Source organism: Pezoporus occidentalis, unplaced genomic scaffold, assembly GCF_034315485.1.
Source record: "Pezoporus occidentalis ecotype Australia unplaced genomic scaffold, CSIRO_AGI_Poc_V1 ctg219, whole genome shotgun sequence".
NCBI lineage: Eukaryota > Metazoa > Chordata > Aves > Psittaciformes > Psittacidae > Pezoporus > Pezoporus occidentalis.
The window spans coordinates 650765-659647 of record NW_026914062.1 but is presented as its reverse complement, the minus strand read 5'-3'; the positions used below and the strand labels follow the sequence as shown (position 1 = coordinate 659647).

General features: G+C 45.3%; 1 long non-coding RNA gene across 1 annotated transcript; it reads left to right on the top strand.

Annotated features, from left to right (window-relative positions):
- Positions 1–2843: 2843 nt before the first annotated feature.
- Positions 2844–8394, top strand: LOC134164396 (uncharacterized). Its single transcript, XR_009965120.1, has 3 exons — positions 2844–4770; positions 6410–6745; positions 7781–8394. It is a non-coding gene; the product is annotated as an uncharacterized LOC134164396 (long non-coding RNA).
- Positions 8395–8883: the final 489 nt, after the last annotated feature.

The following is an 8883-nucleotide window of genomic DNA, read 5'->3' as shown; positions in this document are numbered from 1 at the left end:
TTCCACAGCCAGATGGGCTTTGGAGAGGTGCTTGAGAGCTGAGCAGGGCTAATGGAAACCACCCCTGCAAAATCTGACCAAGGCCAATTAAGAAATGCATTAACAGTTGTCCTTCTGGAGCTCTGACAGAGCCTGTGGATGAATCCTCCCCGTACCCAAAGCTGTGCTGGAAGCTGGGGAAGCTGCTTTAGTACTCCAGTGCACTGAGAACAGCCAGCTTGGCACTTGGAGATGACCTTCAGTTTGGCTTTGTTCCCTAGGGAGAAGCTGGATAGCTCACCCACCTTATTTGCAAGGATGCACCCTGTCTGCCGAGACAAACAGAGGAGAAGAGCACGTGCAACAACAAAGCACAGGCTGTTTAAAGAAGCATTCATAATGCTGCCAGCCATGCTCTGCTGGCAGGCACCCAGTATTATGGATAGGGCTTAGCACTACTCATGTGATCATGCCAAAAGGCTGGGCAAGCAGACTCTGTCTTAACATCCCATGAATGGGACTAGTTAAGTGAGGCTGTAAAGATCAATAGGTAAGTGAGTGGAAACAAAGCCTGCCATTGTCACTCACCACCTGAGTGATGCTGAGCCTGTCACTCACCTCTAGGTTTCTCTCTTCATAGCAGGAGATTAGGAAGTGACTGTCTTATCTGAGAGGCCTCATCCAAGGATACTAATGTAAGGTTAAGAATGAAAAGCAGCAGGTATACACCTGGTTTTCCCCAGATGAAAAGCCAAAGCAGGTACCTTAGAGGGTGGTCCACAGAGAACCATAACCAAAACAGGCATCAAGTTGGGAACCTTTCTTTCCTGTAGTTTAGATGTACCCAAATGGCCGAAACGTCAAGGAAGATCAACTTTTCATTGCCCTGCTTAGGGCTGATTTGTACAACAGACTTTGATAAAGGCTGGTTTGGTGAATACCCCAGTGCTCTGCTTGCTGACCTTATAAACCAGATACATAAACCATATATAGGTTGTCTGACCCGTAGAAACACACAAGTTGTATTCAGAAGGGTTTCTTAGGCTCATAGTGAATTAGGAAGGAAGTGACTGTGAGGGGTCTTCTACTTCAACACATCACCAGGGCAAGGTAAACTCCTTGAAGCTAACCTAACTTCTTCCAAAGCCAAGGGTCACCTGTGAAGCACTGAACCCATCTTTTTTATCAGTCCTTTATCAGTCCTGCTTGAACCTGGACCAGTGCTTCTTTTGAAGGCTTCCTCCAAGGGTTTCTTTCCCAAGCTTTACCAGGAGAAAAATGTGAGCAAAGTGCTATAAAATAGAGAAAGTCGTGTTTGTTTCTGCAGTAGGTTAAGCAAAAGGATAGGGAGGCACTGCCAGACCACACAGCTCTGTGTTCAGGTGGTTTTGTATAGAAGAGAGACAACTCAGTTTTTGTTTCTTTGCTTCATAAATACAGCACAATGGGTGGTCTCTGGAGGAGCACACCAGCCTGGGCTTTCCTATCCCTAGTCTCTTCCCAGGCTGCTAATACCTGGTGGTAATGTCATTAGTGTGTTTGTGTGGGCAAGGAAAACACTTCACATGGAACAACAGAACAGACTCTCTTCTAAAGGGACAGCCCCAGCCTCTCTTTTCTGTTGTTGCCAGCATATTGCTTTGTGCCAGTGGTTTGGTGCCTGCAGTTCAACTGGCAATGGACGCTGGAAGGTCCAGCTCCCTGGCTGGTGAGATCTTAAGCCTGCTTGCTGGATGGTGGGAACAGTTAAAATAGAGCTTGTGCTTTATTACAGGCCTGGAAGAAGGCTATTGCTCTGGTTGCCTTTGCACAACAGAGCAAGGAGAGACCTTTTGCAATGGCCAGCAAGTGACGAAAGGTCCATGCTCAGGACAGCCTGAAATGAAGAACTGAGGCCCAGATGTTAGAAAGATGGGAGGCACTGAACACCAGTCACTTTCCCTGCAGTGTTCCTGTCATTTCAGTGTTGAGACTTATAACCTCGACAGATGTGGCACAGATGTGGCTCCTAGAGGTCTGGATGTAGGTAGCTGTTACTTGTACAATACATGTTACTGTTGAGGCACAACAGAGATGGCCAAGTGTAGAATTTCAGGCTTACCATTGGATTTCCTGCCTTTGCCTGGAAGAAAACGATAGCTGTGACACTCAGTGTATGGGAATTTCCCCTCTTAGATTATATAAATGTTATTTAAAGAGGTACTTGAGTAGATTTCAAAACATATTTTCACTTTGGGAAGGAATGTTTGCTATTGATTCATTCAAAATGCTGCATTTAGTGGTGATGCTTGGGTTAAAGATGTTTGAGTTACAAGGCCTTACCATTCTAATAGTTCTACAGCTCTTTTTTGCTGTTACTGTAATAGATTGAAGTTATAAATCAATAGATAACAAATATTAGTGTAATGTTATTGAATACAAACACCCTGATCCTGACAGAATCTAAATACTGACCTCATTATTTGTATTCCTCAGTATGCAATTACATATTCATTTGGTGTAAATCACCTCTGGTTGAAGTCAGTGGGGTTACTGCTGGTCTTTGGGGTCAAAGGTACAGGCGGTTTGATCCCCGTGTCACAGAACTGTCACCAAACTGGGTTTAACTGATGATATTTTGCACAAAACAAGCTCTCTCTTCCCCCGTTCGTGTTGCTTTTCCTAAGCAATGCTGTTAACATGCATTGCCACTGCTTTTGGACAAGTCTTGCTAGTCCCAAACCCCCTTCTGCTCTAATTTTCATACTTAATGCAAAGCAGAACAGGCTCTGGTCCTTCAGGCACGCCACGGGACCGTTCCCTCTTCCCCACCTCTTCAATATAAAAAGCATGCAGCATAATCTTCCCTTCAGTCCTGAAAAGTACAGCATAATCTTAAGTAAATATTAGTGTTCCACTTGCGTAAATACAAACTGCCATTGAGGGCTAAAGCACTGAGCCTGTCAAAGCCCACACTGAACAGATTTCCTTGGAAAGGACAGTAAGGGTCAGGATAAAAGATACTTTGGTGTTCACTGTGAGTTAGGGGAAGAGCTCTGCTGGAAGGCCAAATAAGAACTTCATCCTAGAGCTCTTGGGAAAGAGGGAAGAGAGACGCTGCTGGATTTCTTGATGTATTCCTGAACAAATAGCTCCTGCTGGCCATTCTACCCCATTTCTTGCTGCCTTCTGGTGACTGATGAGATGAGGATGGTGTCCTCCCCCTTTGCAGCCATTCCAGCTCAGAGAAGAGGGCAATGTCATAGTACCCACTGCCAAAACATCGTTCAGATTTCTATGTTATAGACAGCACTGCCTCCTGTACCTGAGCCAGGAGAGGTGGTTTTCATTCCCCATCCATTCTCTAGGAATATATCTCATCACATCTAAGGAAGTAGCAAGAAGAGACACTGTGCTGTTTATCAAACTACCATTGAGATCAGCTGCTGCTCACAGAACTTTTAATAGGACTAGATGTTCTGGGAATGCCAGATCTTAAGGTTTTTAAGGCACTTATGATTCATAATCATAAAAGATCTTCAGAGCATTCCATTTTTCATTAGGGAACACAAGGTTTCCAAACCCACCAGGCATATTAGGTCCCTTTTCAACCCAACAGTGACTACACTGCCTTTGCCTTCCTGTTTTCTTTCACTCTGGCCAAGGACAGCAGATTTCTACCTCCTGGGTGAGAAGAAGCATAAGGCACTTCCAAAGAGAGCTGGTATATGATAGATAGATCTCATTTTCCAGGCTATTTAACATAGTCTGGCCTTATTATCACACCTGCACTTTATCAGCTGCATATGGATGGTTCTGGTCAGTTTATCCATCACAGAGTTGGCTTTTCCTTTGTCAAGAAGTGGAGTGATAACTTGGATATCCCATTGCCCATCGCAGAGTGCATAATAAAATACAAAAGCACTGATTACTGATGATGACTTGAATCTGTAATCATGGGAACAACACACAACATCGTATTTCCAATTGAGTTAAGAGGCATGGCTAGCTGCGGGGGAACACTTGCCAGAATGGGATAACACAAACTGCTGACCAAAGCCAAACATCCCTTGGCTCAGAGGATTCCCATCTCCTAGCATGAGTAGCTAGTCCTTCACGGAGATCACAGCATTTCATCTGCACTAATGACCAAGTCCTAGTCTGAAGAGGCACTGTTATTCTTCCCATTGCATTCAGGAGACCCTGACTTGAAGGAAAACAAAGCAACATGCCTGAAGTCAGCCAAGGAGTCAGAGCTACAGGTAGAACCTGCACCTTCCAGTCCCTGGTCCTGTGCTTTCCTGTAATGCCCTTGTCCCCCAGCAGAGCAGGGCAGGAGGGAAGGCTGGATCCCGTTAGTGAAGAGATTCATCCTCTCAGGGTTTTATTAGGCCTTAAAGTATTAGAGCCATGCTGGCTACATTTGCCCCATCATTACTTTATCTGAGCATTCATTTCAGCCCCTTTTTGTGTCTCATGCCCTTTTAAATTGCCCTGCTCTGTGCCAAAACCCTGCTTGTTTCATAACTGCCATAAATTTGACATAGACATTAGATTTCAGAGCAAAGCTTTGTCAGAAGAAGGCTTCTGAATATTGCTGGTGACAAGAGAAGAAATCAGAGTGCATCTCTGCAGACAAGATTTGCCTTTCTATCGGGTGCTTGTATTATGGGATAGCACAGAAGTAATCAGCTGCTTACCCTTTGACAGAGCTCTTATCTTCTGACCCCTGTTGCCCACTACATGGGAGAATGGCAGTGAAACCCCCCTGGAAATACCAGAGGACAGAAAAAGCCAAGTCCTCCTTGGCAGGTACGTCCTTTTATATTGCTGCCCTTCTCAAAAGCCATGTGCTAACACAGTGCTGCAGCTGGTCAGCCTGTGCTTATGAGTTCATCATCCATGCACTGCTTGTAATGTGTGCTCAAACCTTTAGCAGCACGCACAGGTTGCCTGGCTCCATGCAGGGATACTGCTTCCATCTATTACATAGAATCATAGAATAGTTAGGGTTGGAAAGGACCTTAAGATCATCAAGTTCCAACCCCCCTGCCATGGGCAGGGACACCTCTCACTAAACCATATCACCCAAGGCCTCATCCAACCTGGTCTTGAGCACTGGCAGGGATGGAGCATTCACAACCTCCCTGGGCAACCCATTCCAGTGCCTCACCACCCTAACAGGAAAGAATTTCCTTCTTATATCCAATCTAAACTTCCTCTGTTAAAGTTTTAGCCTGTTACCCCTTGTCCTATCACTATGGAGGCCAATTTGTTATTTTGCTTCTAATGTTTCTCTTTTGCCCACTTTCTAGCACGATACCTTTGTGCATTTGTAAAGAGAACCTGAAACCCCATTTAAATGCCACATCCCCACCAGCCTCAGTGGGATTTAGAGCCTCAAATATCTTTGTGAATCCCCAAGTGGATAAAATGCCAGGAACCAGTGATAGCAAAAAGACAGAGAGGAGGGGGAAATAGATGAGCCCAAACTCCCAGCCTTGCAGTCAGACTAAACGAAGCCTGCTTCTTCCCCCAGCTTGCCATCCTTAGTACATACAACAGTGAGCACTGGAGAATAATCACCTACATCCAGTTCCTCCCCCCCCCCCCAGCTCTGCTTTATGACACTGCAAGCACGCACAGCCCATTTTAACATTTTCCAGCCCGAGAGCTCCAGTCCAAGCAGGGTGGGCAAACAAACGTCTCGTCACCGCCAAGTATGGCCCAACATTGGCTCCAGCAAGAAATTTCCAGCCACTATGGAGCCAGACACATTTACATTCCTCTATTTGAAGTAAAACCCTAATCCTCTGGAAGATTTGCAGTCTGAGCATGAGCTGTGCTCTCACCCATGCCTTTAAGGTTTCTTGCTGTCATGCAGCAAGGGGCAGCAGCAGCCTTCCAAAGAAAGAAGGAGCTGGTAAAGAGAATGCATTGGAAGTGAAGGGGGCTTTTCTTTTGTTTCAATTCCTTGAGGGCTCTGAAGAGTCTCAATAACTTATCCTCACAGTCTTACCTCTAGGAAATGAATGAGTCTTTCTTCCTTATTCTATCAGCAAGAACACTAAAGTCTGTAGAAGGCAAGTGTCTTCTCTGATACCATCCAAAAGCTAAAGGTTTCACAGCAGAGCCAGCATGGGAACTCAGGACCCTTGGCTGCAGTAAGCCCAATAATAAACACTGACTTAAAACACAGGTTTGTCACAACGCTGATTCCTTGACAGCTTTGGCTTTCCTGCTGTTTGCACCCATAATTGTCACTCTCCCATTAGAGGATCAATTTTTACTGCATGCATGATGTTTTGCTCCTCACCCTCCATCTATTGGCAATGGGTGGAATTATTCTAACCATGGGAAGGAGGAAGTGCTAGTGCAGATGAGCATGTACAGAATTCCTTCTGGAGGTGCTGAAAGCACTCAACACCCCGCTGCTCTCTCCCATTCTCAGCTCAGAGCCTGACAACCCACTTCTCAGCACTCCATGGGGACCAAGACATCCCCAAATGGACAGAGGAGGTAGCTCATGCTTCACGTTGCCACACAACCAAGCCTACACCTTCCCTGTGACACCCAGCACCTCTCCTGTTCCACTGCAGAGGTGAGGCTGCATCAGTTGCAGCAGAGCTTTGGGGTGAGCACACAATGGTTCTTGCCCAGGCTGGGACTTCAGGATGTGGTTGTGGCCTGAATTTCAGCCCTGGCCCCCAGGCAAGATCACTGTGAGTGTAAGGACTCTCACTTCCTTCTTGATCAAGCCCAAGGATTAGAAGCAGTCTCAGAACGGGTCAGTGGATGCCTTTTCACTCCTGGAATTGGATACAGCTTACCTAGCAAACCATGAATTCTGGATTTCCAGTCAAGGGCTTGGCCTTGCTGACCTAGTCTCCTGCTTCTTTCAGCACAGACATTGTGAAACTCTGACTTTCCTGTTTTCTCGCGCCTTAAAAAAGAAATAGCAATATTTTAAGCAATCTTAAAAGAACCTAAAGATTCCTTTGCTGGCTGCTTTACGCAGCAACTTCCCAAGCATCATTACCACAATGGTTTCCCCTTTCAGAGGTCAGCCTAAAACACTCCTTATTTTGTGTCTGCAGACAGTTCATCTACTCTTGTCAGGAGGACAAGATGTAGGGAGCAAGGGTTAAAACTGGAGGAAAACACATTCATTCCATACTAAGGCATTATTCTCCCCACACTTGACTCAGATCACCTCACCACTGTTAAGGTAGCTATGAAATAGAGTAGATAAACCTGCTGCAAAGCTCACACAGGCAGTGTTCTAATTGTTTTAGCTTTGGCCTGCTATAAGAGCATGGCAAGACACTGCCTTCCAGACAGTAATGCAGGTCTTCTCTAGCCATGCTCTTCAGTGCCTTTTGATCACCTTCTAACATTCACAGTAAGTGACTGAGTGGTGGCAGTGGTGCTTTTACATGTTGGCCTTTGGTTCTGTGGGCTACTGAAGTCCTCCTGTTGGAACACGGGCTGAAATCATGGTGTGTTTATCCACACAGCAAAGAGGAAGAGACAGTGGGAAAGATAAATGTTTCTTTGTAGGAAGTCTCCAGTTCATGCCAAAGATGTGGATTCTCCCATCGCAATGTAGATAAAGATCAATATGCAAAAGCCCACTCTGTAGGCAGTACTGACCATGCCTGTGGTCATATCCTGACTATAAACAACATATGCCTCCAGCTTCCGTTTGCTGGCTCAGGCACATTGCAAAAGCATCACAGTTCCCTACAGCTTTCTCACTGCGCTTCATATCACTGGATAAATATAGCAGTATGCAATGAGAAATTAATTACTGCCATTTCAGATCCTGTTGCTTGTGAGAAAAGTAGCTCAGAAACAGAGACTTTCCAAGGATTAGAGTGAAGTGGTCAATAAGCTCCTATGAGGATCAGCAGAATCTGGAAGGAAAAACCAACCAGAGGAAGGGGAAAATCAAGCTGGCTCTAGTTCCACAGTGCTATGGCATCTGCTGCTGAACAGCTCTAGCACTCAACCAATTGTAATGCCATAGAAGTCCTTCCAGCTCTATGCCTTTTTGTTATACTTATTTCAGGCTAATATTACAACTCCAAACCTTTTCCTTAGTATAGTGCTTAAATCACACCCAGAAGAGAAAATTAATCCAGTTATACCACCTCAGTTATACTATCAGTTAACTGAGCAAAGACAACCTCTGCCCACTTGAGAGGGTCAGGCGTGATTGTGTTAGACAAATAGTCTCATCACAAGTTGATCAAAAATGACCACATTTTCCAGTTCTAGTAAGTCTGTGGCAGAATCAAGACCACTGCAGCATAACCTCCTTCTGCCCTGTATGCCCCTGCTCCCAGCTCTGGTTAGAACATTGCTCCTTACAGCAACGTGTCTGGTTGACATCAGGTCCAGGGATTATTCTGTGTGGGATCATTCTATGACTCTCAGAATAGCTCCATGCAGTCTTCCTGAGAAGGCTCCATGGATTCTGGCTGGGTGGAATAGTCTGAACACGAAATGGTGCAGGGAAGCACTCAGCTCTTCTTGATCCTTTATGTTCCTTTAGGTTTTCTTAATATGCTCAGAAAAGGGCACAAGTGATTTTGACAGCTTCTTTATGTCATTTTCCAGAAGCCTGAAATGGGATTCAAGTGACAAACCTCTAAATTCCTGCAAAGTTCCTCTGGATGCCATGGCAAATTAGGAATTTGCTGTCCAAACCACACATATTGAACTGGCGCTGATCCTGCTGCATTGACAGTCTGATGTGTTTTCCTTTCCCTCCGTTTCAGTCCCTTTGGCCAACTGCAATTGTTACACATCTGTGAATCACTACTTCCTACTCAGCTAGGCTGACCCACTAATAACAGCATTATTTGCAGTAGAGTCAGCTTCTTTCGCTAGAGATTGCACAAAACCCTAGAAAATGACAGC